This window comes from Macaca nemestrina, chromosome 13 (genome assembly GCF_043159975.1).
Source record: "Macaca nemestrina isolate mMacNem1 chromosome 13, mMacNem.hap1, whole genome shotgun sequence".
In the NCBI taxonomy this organism is placed as follows: domain Eukaryota; kingdom Metazoa; phylum Chordata; class Mammalia; order Primates; family Cercopithecidae; genus Macaca; species Macaca nemestrina.
In genome coordinates this window covers 21884837-21901612 of record NC_092137.1, presented here as the reverse complement: position 1 = coordinate 21901612, position 16776 = coordinate 21884837, and positions in this window count along the sequence as shown.

Below are 16776 nucleotides of genomic sequence, written 5' to 3'. Positions count from 1 at the left end.
ATATCCCAGTTTATATGAAGGCCCCATAGACAGATCACCAGGTGCAACACAGAATTTTCAGAGCCACCAGTCAATGTGTGATACGGGACTCTAATACCCACAGCCAGATCTGTGATGGAGGACTAGACAAGGAGCGTGCCTAGAAGGATCTGCTACAGACAGCACTAGATGCCACACTGAGGAGAAACACCTCCAGTCAGAAAATGGCTCTTAACTGCTGCCTGGGGAGCATAGGAGCTCTATCTCAGGTATGCAGAATCAGAATGAGAATAGGAGTATAGGTTGTTGGGGCAACTCTGAGGAAAGCTGTGATTTCAGGTACTGAATGACTCTGATGACATGAAGTCAAATATCCTGAGGCTAACACAGATCCATGGACTTTTTCCTAATGTTATTAGGAAGCTGTGATATTATGATTTATTATTATTATAGACACACACACACACACACACAATTTATGTATTTGGTCTTTGTTCTGTTTCCTGTTTTCCCTGCACACAAAAACCCTTGGAAGCAATAAAATGAAAAGTGTTGGGTTGCATGACAATGAAGCGACTAGGGGCGAAGGCTCCAGGAAAGCTTCAGTGAAGGAGCTGCTTGTTATGGGAACCAACCATGTCATGAAAGTGTTGAAACTTTCAGCCCCACCCCCCACGCAAGGTACTGAAGGTTGATTTGATATCCAATGGCCAATGATGATCAATTATGCATATGTAATAAAGCTTCCATAAAACCCTAAAATGATAAGGTTGAGAGCGCTTTCAGGTTGCTGAATACATGGAGGTTCTGGGAAGGTGGTACTCCCTGAAACGGCATGGAAACTCCATGCCCCTTCTCACATACTTTGCCCCATATACATCTTCATCTGGCTGTTTATCTGTATTCTTTGTAATCCTTTATAATTAACAAGTAAATGTACGTAAGTGTTTCCCTGAGTTTTGTGAGCATTCTTGCAAATGATCAAGCCCAAAGAGGAGGTCATGAAAACTCCTGATTTATAGATATTAGATCTACAGCACAGGTGACAATTTGAGACTTGCAATTGGCATCTTAGGTGAGGGGAGCCATGTGGGACTGAGTCCTTAACATGTGGGGTCTGCACTAATTACAGCTTGTGTCAAAATTTAACTGAAGTTTAGAACACCCAGTTGCTGTCTGCTGGAGAATTGATGGGAAACAAAGCAAAGCAAAATGCGTATCTGGTGTCAGAAATGTTCTGGGTTGTGTTGAGTGAGAGCATATTAGGAAAAGAAACAGTTTGTTTCTACTACTGTATACACTGGAGCAGCCAACTGAGAGAGGGAGTGGGGTAAAACTGTTAGGACATTGAATCCTAAATGATCTGTCAATGAATGAACTCCATGGTAGGCTACCTAGTCGCTAAGTAGACTGCACGTTTGCGCTTCCAATAGATTAAATATTGGTCAGATGCTCCAAGGAATCAAAGACAAGGACCAGATCTGGATTCTTAGAAAATATTATCCCCCCTCTCAATGGCCTTACTGACACCTCAGCTAGGTCATTGATGGCAATGTTAGTATTTTAACACTCTCATGGAATACACCCTGTCTATACACTGGCTAAGCACCTGAGTACACTAGGATAGAATGTAAAGAAAATAAATGAGCTATATATAAACTGGTGCTTTAAGGAAAAATTAGAATATGTACATGACTATAAAGATGATGTCTTTATTTACCATATATTGCAAATTACATTATATTATAAGATCATTTTTAGGCCGGGCGCGGTGGCTCAAGCTTGTAATCCCAGCACTTTGGGAGGCCGAGGCGGGCGGATCACAAGGTCAGGAGATCGAGACCACAGTGAAACCCCGTCTCTACTAAAAATACAAAAAAATTAGCCGGGCGCGGTGGCGGGCGCCTGTAGTCCCAGCTACTCAGGAGGCTGAGGCAGGAGAATGGCGGGAACCCGGGAGGCGGAGCTTGCAGTGAGCCGAGATCGCGCCACTCACTGCACTCCAGCCTGGGCAACAGCGTGAGACTCCGTCTCAAAAAAAAAAAAAAAAAAAAAAAAAAGATCATTTTTAATCAATAATCTCCCCTGTCCTTATGCTTAAAAGTTATAAACAAAATCACTGGTCTTCTTGATACTTCAGCATAAGGCCCTCTACATAGGGGTTAAAAAACTGTTCAGAATACATTGCAAGTATGCTTTTCAATGACTAAATAGATCAGTGAAGTTGTTCTAAACATACTAAGATTTATTTAACAAAGATATTTTGGTTGAGTTTTTTTTTTTTTTCAGGGGAGCCCTCTTGTGGGTGATAGGCATATTACCAAAACATAGATTTTTATTGACTTGGTTGGGGATGGGTGGAAAAGAATGCTGCATATTTTAATAATAATAAAGTTGAATATGTATGCACTTTGTGCCTCCACATAGTTGCTTCCTTTTTAATTTCTCTAATTCAGTTATAGAACTCTAGACTCCAAAGCTTTCAGAGGACATAAAAGGTCATCTAGTCCGGTGGCTCCCAAACTGGCTAGTCATCATTGTCATCCAGGGAGCATTTTAAAAGTGCATATTCTTGGGCAATACTCTGAGATATTTTGGGTTGGTGAGTGTATTAGTCACATGGCTATAAAGATACTACCTGAGACTGGGTAATTTATAAAGGAAGGAGGTTTAATTGACTCACAGTTCTGCATGACTGGGAAGGCCTCAGGAAACTTAAAATTATGGTGGAAAGGGAAGTAGGCACATTTTACATGGTGGCAGGAGAGAGAGGAGAAAGCAAAGGGGAAAGCATCCCTTATAAAACCAACAGTCCTTGTGATAACTCACTCACAGTAATGAGAACAGTATGGGGAAACCACCCCCAATATGTAATCACCTCCCTCTCTTGACAGGTGGTGATTACAATTCGTGATGAGATTTGGGTGGGGACACAAAGCCAAACCATATCACTAAGTCTAAAGCAGAATCAGCAATCTCTATTGTGTTAAGCCTCCCCAAGTGATTTTGATTATGAATCAGACTTGCCACTGTGGTTTTCCAAATTCCCTCTAGATTGTGCTTACTGCAACCCAACGAATATTAATATTTTAAGATTATTCATTCAGTCTCCAACTCAACTGTGAACTTGACAAGGACAGGGCCCTGCTTGCCTTTCTATTCCTCTAGCACCTAGTGCAGTAAAGAGTAAAGAGTGGGTACTCAATAAATGCATATCAGATTGATTTAGATAATTCTAATATACTAATCTATATTGTTAATAGTATGCAAATTATAGTCTCAATGGGTTTACATTCTGGAAAACTTTAAACAAGGAGATTACAGTGTAAAACTCCACAATAGTCAATCAATACAAATGACCTTAAACAATCCAGGAGCATTCAAACAAGTACCATATATATCTGTAAGGCTTACATTGAATAGTGGAATAAAGTTGATATTTATTTTCCCTCACTTGGATTTAAAAAGAATGTGCTGTTATATTTAACTTACAGTTAATAAAGTTTTTCAGCCTTTCTCACCATTCAATGTACTTGGTATGAGAGCAGTAATGGAAAAAAACAATCTGAAAGAAATTGTATAAGAGGGATACTCTCATTTATATGCACAATTTTGAATTCCAAGAAAAGAAGCAGCAAGTTACCATGCATTTACCTTTACAAATGCTGGGCCAGGCAAGATTGGATGGATATAAGCAATCGGATCTGACGATAATATATTCCATTTGCAATTGTTAGAGATTTATGCAAGATAGCAGGTAACACCTTTCTTTTGAATTTCAAATGCTGTGTAACCTTTTGAAGATAACAAGGGATATTCATCTGAAATAATGGTGGGAAATTTACAATGGAGACCACATAATTAGTTGTTATATTTTGCAAGTACCACACACTCTGATAGGAACATGGTTAGAAAAAAAATTCCTCAGTAGTCAGTTTCCTTTTTTTTTCCTTTTCTTTCTTGCAGTTGAACAGCTTTGTACATAGGATACTTAGAAGAATATAAATAAAGTATAAGACAGAATCCTGAAAGGCTTATGAGCTATGAGCTTTATTGGATTTTCAGGTTTATTTCTAATGTGTATCCTTATCAAAACAGCAAATTATGGGAGTCTGGGTTAAATTCTTTACCACAATAGGGGTCCTTCAGTCCAGAACCTAGCAATTCAATGTAGGAAGAAAACAACAACCACCACCACCACCACCACCACCACAACAACAAAAAACATAGATTAAATTTTCTTAGGGTGGTCCTTTTTACACGTTTTACACATTCCAGCAGAATTCAATACTCCAACTTCAGTTCTGAGTAAAAATACATCTAAATTTCCTAGCATGATGCCTTACAGCATATTTGGATGCACATTAACAATCGTCATAAGAAGCTCAACATAACTGAGCATCAAATTTAGTATTACCTATTTCCTTTCTCCTAAAGGGTTGGGGGAACACACTTAGATATTCACATTTGTTTTCAAGTCCTTTCAATTGTGGGGATGATGGCCAGCATTCCTGGTTTAACTTGCTGAAGTCAGGGTCTCCTGAAGACCTTATTCTTAAAATACTATGATTGTGCATTTTGACCTGTCTGGTCATTCCCTGAGGGACTGACACAGAGGCTGACTTTTGTTTTGCACTCCGCTACATCAACTTGCACCTGGGCTAGAATGGTATTCTGGGTGGCAAAAAGACTTAAAGACAGACATACCTTGTGCTCACCTGGAGCAAGAGATGATGAATGGGATGAGAAGTAAACAGAACCCAGGATCCCAGGAAGAAATAATTCAAGGAAGGAGATCACTGGGGGGAAATAATGACTTAGAAGAGCCATTCCATATACTGGAAAGGCAAAGTGCAGTGAGTACAACTAGGACTAGATTCATGCCCAGAAAACACTTGAAAGTACTAGAGGCTTCTACCTTTGATAGATCTATGAGCTTCACATATGCAAGAGATGAAGATTAGGGCAAAGTCACACATGGTCTTGATTAGCAATGGAGTCCCTAGCCCTGAGCCAAGTCCTTAGCTCAGAACCAAGAGGCAAAGACTAGCCTATTTTTATTTGCTTACTTGACTCCACACATTTAAGGAAATCTGTCAGGTCACTGACTGACCACTGAAATAACAGAACAGAGACATTACTGACCACACACAACAAGGAATATAGTCCTTGCTAAAATAGCTTGAACACATCACTAAACAAATGGACCACTGTATCAATCAAACATCAAAAACAAACCCTGGAGAAAACAGAATCTGATTTCTAAAGTTACAATGCTAAAATATCCAAAATGTCCAGTTTTCAACAAAAAACTACAAAACACACGTTTACCTCTGAAACAAACCTGCACATCCCGTGCATGTACTCCAGAACTAAAAATAAAAATAAAAAAGTACAGAGCAGAAAGAATCAGAAAAGTGTGGCCTATTCCTGAGGGGAGGGGGTGGGGAATCAATAGAACCTATCCTTGAGAAATGCCAGACATTGGTCTTACTAGATGAACACTTTAAATTAGCTCTCTTCAATAAATCCAAAGAGCTAAGAGAAGCCATGGACAAAGTATTTAAAGAAAACCAGGAAAATGGTGTAGGAGCAAAATGAGATATCAATAAATAGAAATTATGAAAAATAAAACAAAATTCTGGGGCTGAAAAGCACGACTGAAGAGAAAAATATTATCCAGTCTCAGGATCAGAAAATTTTATCTCTTTTCTTTTGTATAAAGAAAAGTGAAGTGAGCCTAAGGGACCTGTGGGACAGCATCAAGTACATAAACATGTGCATTATGGGAGTCCCAGAAAAGAAGGGAAAGAGAGTAAGAGACAGAAACAATATTTAAAGAAATAATGGCCCCAAATCTGACATGCTTGAGGAAGTACATGAATCTACACATATAAGAAGCTTCACAAACTTCAAAAAAGATAACTCTAAGAGAACTACACTGAGACACACTATAATCAAACTGAAACTACAAAAAGAGGATCCTGAAAACAGCAAGAAAGAAATGATTCATCATGCACAAATGATTCTCAATAATATCAGCAGCTGGTTTCTCTTTGGGAACCAACCACTGTAGGAAAAAGTGAATGGAATGATATAAAGTTCTGAAAGAAATGTTTTAAAAGCAGGTCAACCAAGAATTCTATATTCAGTAGTATTGTTTTTCAGTGTCTATCTGATAAGAGACTTGCATCTGGAATATGTAAAGAACGCTTACAACTCAACAACAAAAAGACAACCAGCCTGATTAAAAATCAGCAAAAGAGTTTTATAGACAGTTCTCCAGAAAAGTTATGCAAATAGCACATAATCAATGTTCCAAATCATTAGTCATTAGAAAAATGTAAATCAGAACCATAATCAGGTACCACTTCATACTCACAGGAGTAGCTATAATATTTTTTAAATGGAAAATAAGAAGTGTTAATGAGAATGTGGAGAAATTAGAACCTTCCTGTATTGTTGGTAGAAATGCAAATTTTTTTACCCAATATAAAAAACCATTTGGCAATTCCTCAAAAGTCAAATATGGAATTACTCTATTACTCCACAATTCTACATCTAAGTATATCCCCATGTAATGGACAAATGTTCCTCAAATAAATACAGGTACACTCATATTCATAGCCACACCATTCACAGCAACCAAACGGAGAAACAACCAAAATGTCCATCAAAAGATGCATAAATATAAAAATATGGTATACACAAACAGCGAAATATTATCCAGCAATGAACAGAAATGAAATATTGAAAAATATTACAACATGGATGAACCACAAAACCCATGTGCTAAGTAAAAGAAACCAGGTGTCTTGTTTGACTCCACTATATAGACTATCCAGAACAGATACATCTACAGAGATTAAGCACAGATTGGAGGATTCTATGGGCTGGGGGCAAGGAGAAATGGGGAACAACTATTTAACTGGCATAGAGCTTCCTTTCATGATGATGAAAACGTTTTTAAAAAGTGGATATAGTGGGAACACAATATTTTGAGTGTACTAATTGCCATTAAACAGCTCACTTTAAAATGGTTAATTAGATGTTGTGTGAACATTGTCTCTTTAAAAAAAAATCTCACAGGAAAAACATTGCAAGATAAAACATATGTCATTACACGTTTACCACCTTGTCCAGTAACTTTAAGGGTTGGAGTTCAAAGGAGAGGAATATCATTCTAGCCTATTAGTTTGGGACAGCTTTTACAGACCACGGACACTAAAGCTAGGAGTTGGGATAACTCAATAGATGTTCTCCTAGAAGCCTGCCCCGATAATTCCATTCATCTAGGCTGATAATTTAAAGCCTGCATTTCCAGGTATGACCATTAATTCCCTGAGAGGTTGAAATGGCCCATTGCAGAATCAGTTATTAAATTACTCTTCACAAATATAAAGAAAATTCTCCAATGTATAGCAGCAGCTGCTACTAAGTGATAGACAATTAAGTACTGTGTTCATCTTTGCCCTTTTAACTCTAGTCTGGTAGTCCAAATAGAGAACCATTCTATTAATACTTCTTTAAAAAAAATGTTTTACAGGGTATCACTACGTTGCCCCAGTTTGGAGTGCGGTGGCTATTCCCAGACACCATCCCACTACTGATCAGCAAGGGACTTTAGACCTGCTTCATTTCTGACCTGGGCAAGTTCACGCTTCCTTATGCAATCCAGCAGTCCCCTGCTTCCAGGAGGTCACCATATTGATGCCGAACTTAGTGAGGACACACAATAAGCATAGCGCACTACAATCCTGGACCCCTGGACCCAAGGGATCCACCCTGCCTCAGCCTCCTGAGTAGCTGGAACTACAAGCACATGCCACCATGTCCAGCTCTACTTCTTCCTACAGAGCTCTTGATCTCTCCCCTGTGCTCCTTAGGTGACTCATTCAGTTCCATGTGCTGAACTGAGACAATAGTTTTTATAGGCACTTTTTGTCTGCACTAGACTCACCACACAATTTCAGAGGCCAACTCTGACTCTTCGTCTATTCGTCTATCACCTGTCTCCCACTTCTATTCAGTGAGAGAAAACACTTTCCTAAACATCATGCCATTTTCTTCTCTTTCCATTCATCCAGGGACTTCTTATCGATCCCTTACTTTAAGCTTTCTTCTCTGCTAAACATTAAATAAGGTATGCCCTCCTCCATCCAAAATAAAACAAATAATTTGCCTTCTTTGAGAAGACCCATGAAAATAATAATAAGAAGAAGAAGAATGTGTTAATAAAACAGCCAAAAAGTAATGTAGCTAATAGTACTTATCGCAGTTTGGTACATAAAATCATTACATGGTTCACAATAGCTTAGGAAGGTTTCAGGGAGAAAATGGGATGTGTGTCAAAACTTAGATAAGTAGATTTTGATAACAGGAAGGAGACCTTGGAGGGGGAGCATTTGTATACTCTGTGTCTGTGGAAAACATTGCCTTTTCAAGCAAGAGAGGGCCCAATCTACATGACTCTTTTTAAAGGGTACTGATTTCTGGGTTGCTCAATATTGGAATATACATTGTAATTACAGTTTTCTGTTGGGCACACTTGGTCTTGTGTCTCTCCTTAAATTAGAAATACCAACTTTAAGATGGCAAAGTTTTGGTTGAAAATGGGTAAGCACACACTACTGAATGTGATGTGAATCATATACAGTTCGCCAAATACATAACTTGAGAGTATACGGGCATTTTCAATGTGACATCCAGAAATAATTGTTATGTGAATTTGCATTAACTATATGAACTGGTTTATACTTGGATTTTTACTCCTGTTTCCTAGTCCTGATTCTGTAATTCTCCCTTTATCACTACTCCACTCGGAAGATCACTTAATTTTATAAAAGATCTTTTTTGTTTTGTTACAGAGTATTTTGTTACCAAACCCAGGATTTAAAGTACAGAGAATTTTAGTTTTCATAAGAGAACTCATTGGTACTATTTCCATTGTTTGGGCCACTTCTGGCATTATCACTTCTGTGTATGGAAGAAAAAATTACTGAGGGTCTCACTTGTTCAGTACAAGCATTGTGCTAATGCCCTCTGCAAATTGCTTGTGCATAGGTTTATACAAAATGCTCTATGTTGCAATAGTATGAAAGGTATTGAAAGGTGGAACAAAATAATATGTCTAGACTGAGGACCCAAGGGAAAATTTGTTTTTCTCTTTGTAATAATTAGGCTCTTGAAATTTGCAAGGACAAAATACTCCTGAGTCACATTAGTAAAGAGGTTATTTTATAGATACAATGGAGTAGTTTATGTCAGGAGAATGTATATCCTCAGTAAAATTTAAAAAAAAAGGTATCAACTAAGAAATGGTATGATATTGAGTGTTCTGTCATGAGTCACCTAATATTCAAGCCTTCAAAGAAAGGATCTTTTGGGATCCATTTGTCACTTTTCAGTATTGATTACCCTATTGATTAGAATTTTTCACCCGAAGTTTTTTTTCTATAATAATTCAACAACGTATTATGTGTCAAACACTGTCCTTGGTACTGAGTTTACTTTGTTTTCTGAACTACACTCTACCTTCTTTTACCTTACATTATAGTAATCTTTCATTTAAAATAAATTTAGCCTTTTTGTAACCAGACCAAACACAACTGACTTTGGTTCAGGCAATAATAGCTAGGACAGGACAATTGCTTTCACTTGACCCAAGCAGCAGCAGCTACTGCAATGTTATACAGACAAGGCCTCCTAGAGATTCTTTATTGGAAGGGGTTTTAACTTTATGAGCTCTATGAACATAGCCGCAGGACAGATTGCACCTTGGAACAATTTCCTCTGTGGTCTATCTTGCCCTCAACCTTAAATGACAATCTAAGTGGAGTTGGGAGTGTGTCCAGCCCTTTTCTTAAAAATAATTGTGTCACTTCTTTTATGCCTTATTCAGACTTTTGTGTTGGTCACAAATATCAGGCAAACTAAAAATGCACAGTAAAGGTATAAAATAAGCAGATTTAGTAATGGCAATCATGATTATTATTATTTTGCTGAAAAGAAAGGAAGATGCATATTTTTTTAAAAAATTAGAAAGTAAACTTGTATGCATTTAATTTCACCTTTATAACAGTTCTGTGTGATGGCTTCTGGAGGCATTACTGCTCCCATTTTCCTGATGAATAAACAAGGTCACATATTTTGAAAGTAGGAGAGTAGAATTTAAACTCCCGATTGTCTGGCTAGAAGCCTAGCTTTATTTCCATGTTACATTCTGTCTCTCCTGCAACTGCCAATTTGATTCAGCAAATATTTATTAAATGCATGACTGAGTTTTATTTTCCCCATGCTAGCTACTTGATTGACTAGTGGTTGGAATTGATTGACATTAGCGGCAAATTCTACCATGCAGCCTTCATAACGGAGAGGGCATTTTTATGCATAATAGTAAGTGATGCTGTTTAAGCAACAACAGCCTTGCCAACCATGCTCAAAAACCAGGGATAAGCACCCCTTAATAAAAACACCCTCTAAATTATTTGAATAAATGACTTAATTATTATAGATACAATTTCTCTTTTCTTTTTAATTTTTATGGATACATAATAGTTTTATGGGCTATATGTTATATTTTGAAACAAGCATACAATGTGTCATGACCAAGTCTGAGTAATTGAGATATCCATCACCTCAAACATTTATCATTACTTTGTTTTGGAAAAATTTCAATGCTTGAAACAACTGGGGGTAACATAGATTAAAATATCCGGGAGGCTAGTGCGTCTCCGAAACCTCTAATCTTCACCTCTTCCCTTTCCAGTAAGATCCCTGAATTTTGTTGTATTCACTATTTGCCCCACTGAAATTTCTGATTTTCTATATCATACATTTTAATTCACTCATTATTATTTTAAATCACACTGCATTTAAATGATTTTTGAATATGCAATATATCTTACACATAGCATGACTTGTGATGGAGTGCTTTTCTACACCTCAAAGGCAGTCTCCTTAGTTTTTAGCACAGTACTGGCACTCACTACATTTCGATAATAAAATTAAAACATCTCCAAGCAATAGAAATGCCCATTTTTGAAGTAATATAAAAAGGCCAAAATCCTAGTTCTCAATTCCCTTCTTTGCCACTGGAGTCTATTAATTTGGCTGATTAGATTCTAAACATGTGCACCCATGTTTCTAAGGAAAGAAAACATGGAAAGAATTTGTAACCCTTTTAAAGAAAACATTCTACTTATTGATTCACTAAAATACTCCTTTTCCCAGAACACTTTCCCATGTTTGTTCTAAAGGAGAAATGCGGTACAAAGTCTTCAGGCAGAAATTAGAGAAAAATATGCTTCCACTGGGATCCATTGACTATACATTTGAATAATTCTGAAATGGGAAGAAAAGTGTTCATTATTATCCTAATGCTCAAGTGTTATGTTTCTTTCCTTCAGGGTTATAATAAGAGCTGTATCTTATGGGTCATGAAACAGTAGCCTGGGTCTCAGAAATAGGCTTTCACAGGCTCGAGGCTGCATGTCCTTGAGGTAGAATATGAGAAATTTTACACTTGGCATAAAGAGAAAAATCTGGGAAAGCCAACGGGTGTGGGTATTAAATGGGCAATATCCATTGAGCATTTTCTACGTCGGGCACAATCCCAATTGCTGAATATCCACTATATTATACAACCTACAAAAACCCTTGTGAGTTAGTTATTGTGTTCCTATTTTATGACTGAAGATAATATATCTTGATAGTTTCAGTTACTGGGACATGAATATGGTAGCTCATTATAAGCTGTGTTCTACAAACTGTCTTAACACAAAATTTCCTGTCTGCCTGACCCACTGACCAAGGTATATTCATCCCTTAGTTCACTTTCCTATTTGCATCTCTTCTCAAAAGTGCTGTAACTCTTCTGCATACTTGAAGTATTTAATCCCTTACTGTAATGGAACTGACTCAGAAACACAAAGTACCTAATTTTTGTAATTTTTAACAAACTTACAGAAAAGTGGCAAGTTGTTACCATCAGGGAAAACTGGGTGAAGAATATGCAAGATCTCATTGTATAATTTCTTAAAATTGCATATGCATCTACAATGCTTTCAAAATTAAAAGATTTTAAAGTCATACATATATCCTCTGTATGTACATCTAACCCACAATCTACATTCAAATATTATCAATTTCACATATATTCTACATATGGCTTTAAAATGCATATATGATATTTAATATGTATATATTATACATATATGCATAACTTTTAAAACTTTTAATATATACATATATTTTATGTAATAACTTTTAACAATACATATATAATATATACATGGTATACACATATAAACTTAATATGTGCATATATATGTATTCTGATAAAAATTGTATAAGGAGCTCATGTATAGCTTTTGATCAGATTGACCATTTATATTCTGACTCATTGGTTTTATCATTCTCTCTCTATCCTTGCCTCCCATATGTATATTATTTCTAATTTGTTTGACAGTAAGTTCAAAACATCATGTCCATTTACTTCTAAATACTTCAGTATTTGCAAACAATAAAAAGATACTCTTAGTCATGGTACAGTTATCAAACTCAGAAAAATAAGAATTGATGCAATACTATTATCTAATCCAAAGTCTACATTTAAATATCATCAATTTCACTATTGATCTTTATTGATCTTCTTAATTATGTTTCTCTGTTCACAGCCTAATCCAGGATTATACATGATGTTTAGTTGGTTTTCTTTAATCTGGGACAGTTTCTTAGCCTTATTATTATTTTTTTTTTTTGACCTGGGGTATTTTGAAAAACACATTTCAATTATTTAGTAGAATTGCCCTTGATTTTGGTTTGATATTTACTCGCAATTAGGTTTGGATTATACATTTTGACAGAAGTATGACATAAGTGAATTTGTGTCTATCTCAATGTGACACAGGAGTAGGTACATGATGTTCATTCATCCCTATCTTGGTATATTGGTGAGATTAGTTTTAATCACTTGGTTAATTGGTGTCCTTCACCATGAGATCACTGTTTTCCCTTTGTAATTAATGTAATGTATGAAGAGATATTAATTTGTGGTTGAGATGATGTAAATACATCTGTCTCTCATCAAACTCATATGTTAATTTTAGCATCTATTACTAATTTTCTAATTCCGTCCTTTCTTCTATAACTATTAGATTGATAGCATTCCACTGTAAGAGAACATTTTTCCTTCTTCATTTATTATTCAGTTATTTATTTATATTTTTAGGGACTCAGGAATTGTTGTTTTATTCATTAGATTATAATCCATTACTAGCATTATTTCGAGGGACAAATTGTCTCAGATTTAATCAATGCAAGTTCCTACAAGCTGGGTCCCGTTTCCTCTTAACATGCCCAGGATTCTTTGTCTGTCACTTTCTGGTTTAAGAAGTGAATGTGCACTGTCTTTTAATGGGCTCTGTCAGACTTCCTTTAGTTACCCTAGAAATACCATCTATTTTCCTCTTGTCTCAGTTTGCTACTTAATGGACACTTTGGAAAAGCACCCAGCCCCTGGACTAGTCTCTCTCAGTATTTGAATTTAAATACACTCCCAGGTGATTAAATCATGTGAAACAGTAGACTAGTTACCAAATCAAATCTTGTCTGTTCTGTGTGCACTCTAAAAATGGGTATGTCAGCATTTGGACAGTTCCTCAAATGTCTAACATGTGCCCTTGCTTCCATAGCCTCCCCTGGTGACAGACGTGGCGCTGTTTGGCTGAGAAATGAGTTGAGTTAGTGAAAAGACCTGTGGAGTAGAGCCTTCACACCTCCAGAAACATACAGATAGAAAGAAACTTGAGTAGCTTCAGACCACAACATCGTAAAGCCAAAGTGTTAAGAGGGTCCCAAGGACTCCCACACAACCAGTCACTGATTTAAGGGCAGTAAGAAAAGTGTATCCTGATATCTGACATTGGTCTCTTAATAACTATGACTTTAGGAAAGTCATTCAACATCTCTGTTTTTCAGGGGTTTTTATATTATTATTATTATTATTATTATTATTATTATTATTATTATTATTTGAGACAGAGTCTCACTCAGTATCCCAAGCTGGAGTACAGTGGTGTGATATCAGCTCACTGCAACATCTGCCTCCTGGGCTCAAGCGATTCTCATGCCTCAGCCTACCAAGTAGCTGGGACTACAGGCACACACCACCACATCCAGCTAATTTTTTGTATTTTAGTGGACATGGGGTTTCACCATGTTGCCCAGGTTGGTCTCAAACTCCTGAGATGAGGTGATCTGCCCGCCTCGGCCTCCCAAAGTGCTGAGATTACAGGAGTGAGCCAACATGCCTGGTTGATTTTCAGTTTTTTCATTTGCAAAAAAATGGAAGACGTGACACTGCCCTGTCAAATTTAAAGAGGTTTTAATGAGAATGTGATTCTAAAGATAAATAATATCTTGCTAAAATACATGTTCAATTATTTGAGTTACTGTTAATATTCACTTTGCTGAGTTAAATGTATAACATCCACATTGTGTAGGCTTGTCTAGAAAAATCTGCAACAAAATGGCATAGCTATCAACTGTATTTAAATTGCAAAAATGTATCAATTTCTTTATATGACAGAGGAGATCGCCACAATGATATATGGAATAAAACTATGTCAGCATCTCTTCCAGCACCCAGAACCCAGTGTTTTAAGACTGCAGCCAGAAGAGGAACTCAGTACTACTGTGCTTCATGATTGTTGTTCTGCCTCTTGGCTGTTTATCTACAACGGTTTTCATCAAGAGAAGAGTTGACTGTAATTGGATTCTCACAGGCCAATATAAAGGAAGCTTATTGAGTAGAATTCAGTCCCTGATGCCTCAGACATTGATGCTATCTACCTTGTCCAGGATACATCATACTTTTGACACATGGTGGCCAGGATGGAAGGGGTGGTTTTACTCAGTCATTGTAGCAGGGGCCATATAATCTATGCAGTAACAACTTTCTGGATTCACTTTTCTCACAGGGAAACAGAACACAAATGGAGCATTATGGTGTGTGAAAAACATCAGGGTGTCACTCTATGTTGGTTCATCAGCATAGAAAAATGTTTCCCAGAAGACAAACAGATAAGAATCCACTATCCTGCCAAGCTCCTTGGCTCTGATTTGTGCCTTATTTTAATTATCTCCTCTCTCACAACTCTCTTCTTGAAACTGAAATAACTTTACTGCTGGATATTGCACCATCAGGTTAGCTGATTATGAATTTTTGATAACACAGCAATGGGAAGACCAATAACAAATGCATGTACCATGCCTACTAAATATTTACTGTGGGGTGTAACCAGCTATCTCAATGCATACCATATAGCAGGTGCTCAATACAGGATTATTTTTTCTCTTTGAATACATCTAGTTTTACATAGGTGCCTTAACAAAGATGATGTTTTCTAGATTCTGAAAAAAGTCAAGTCAGCAGAAATAATTTGATTCTGATACAGTATAGGTTTCCTGAATTGATCTTGTGATGTGAATTAAGAAAGTCAGAACTCTGAAAATTATTTTCTACAGCCAACTACTTACTGCAAAATGTTGTTGACAATCTTATTAAATGATACAAAGATTCCTAAAGGTGCATGGAAGGATTCTTGCTATCTGACCTCAACTGTGAGCAGCAGAAGTAAAACACAGCTGTAATTCATTTGCTACATATTCCAAGCTAATGAGAATAATGACCAAAAGGAAGTGTTTAAGTCGAGCAGCATGCCAATGGCAAAGTTCCAGGGCAACGTGCATCCCCATCACTAGATTAGTCTCGAATCATGAGGAGCCATACTTAAACTCTGGAAGCTAATAAGCTATCCACCTTTTACCTCAAACAGCATTAATCCCTCGGTTTTACCCACTTTTAAGAACAGCATTTGAAATAGAATGCCTGCAGTAAGAAAGCACGTGTTTGTCTAGAATAAGGTAGAAAATAATATGTTGATACAAATTTTTATTAAATTATTATTAATTACAACATGTGAATGATATAAAGTAATGACTTTCATATTTTTGAAATGTCAAGCAACGTTTTTCCATAAATGAACCTGCTACTTAAGAATATAATCTTCACCTTTTTTATCTTCTTTCATTAGTAAAAATAAATATATGTACAAAATGTTAAAATTCTTATACATAGTTACATATGAGGGAATGTGACATATCATACAATGAATGATTTGTCAACATTAGATTTAAATCTTTCTACTAATGATGATACAGTGAGCTAAATCTTTTTCATGATATGTAGGTCAAAGCCCATAATGTTTAAAGTCAAAGCAATGTATCAAAGTAAAATTGAAGAAACTAAGTTTAGTCGTTTACTACCAATACCTTGAAGACTTATAGAAAATAGCATCTTTGTGAAAGCAGAATAACATCACTTTTGCTTTATTACTGTTTCTGTTTAAGATTTCTAAGCTTACAGCTAATTCATTGCAACTGATTTTTATGCAAATGATATCTATTTTTAGATATTTCCATCAAGCTGCAATGAGACTTTATATTGGGGAAGTGATTATTAAAACAGTGTGTGTATATATACACACACACATATATATATACACGTATATATATGTGCACATATACATACACATATGTATATGTGTGTACATATATGTATATTTACATATATATAATTTTCAAATATAACCTAAATTTGCTAATTTTGATACAGGTGCTAACAGTAACTAATGTGTTTTATATGTTTACCATTCTGTCATTTAAATGAAGAAGGCGTATGTTTGCTCTCCATAAGAAAATGGGCATGAATGTAGTTTTTATGTCCTTACCCAA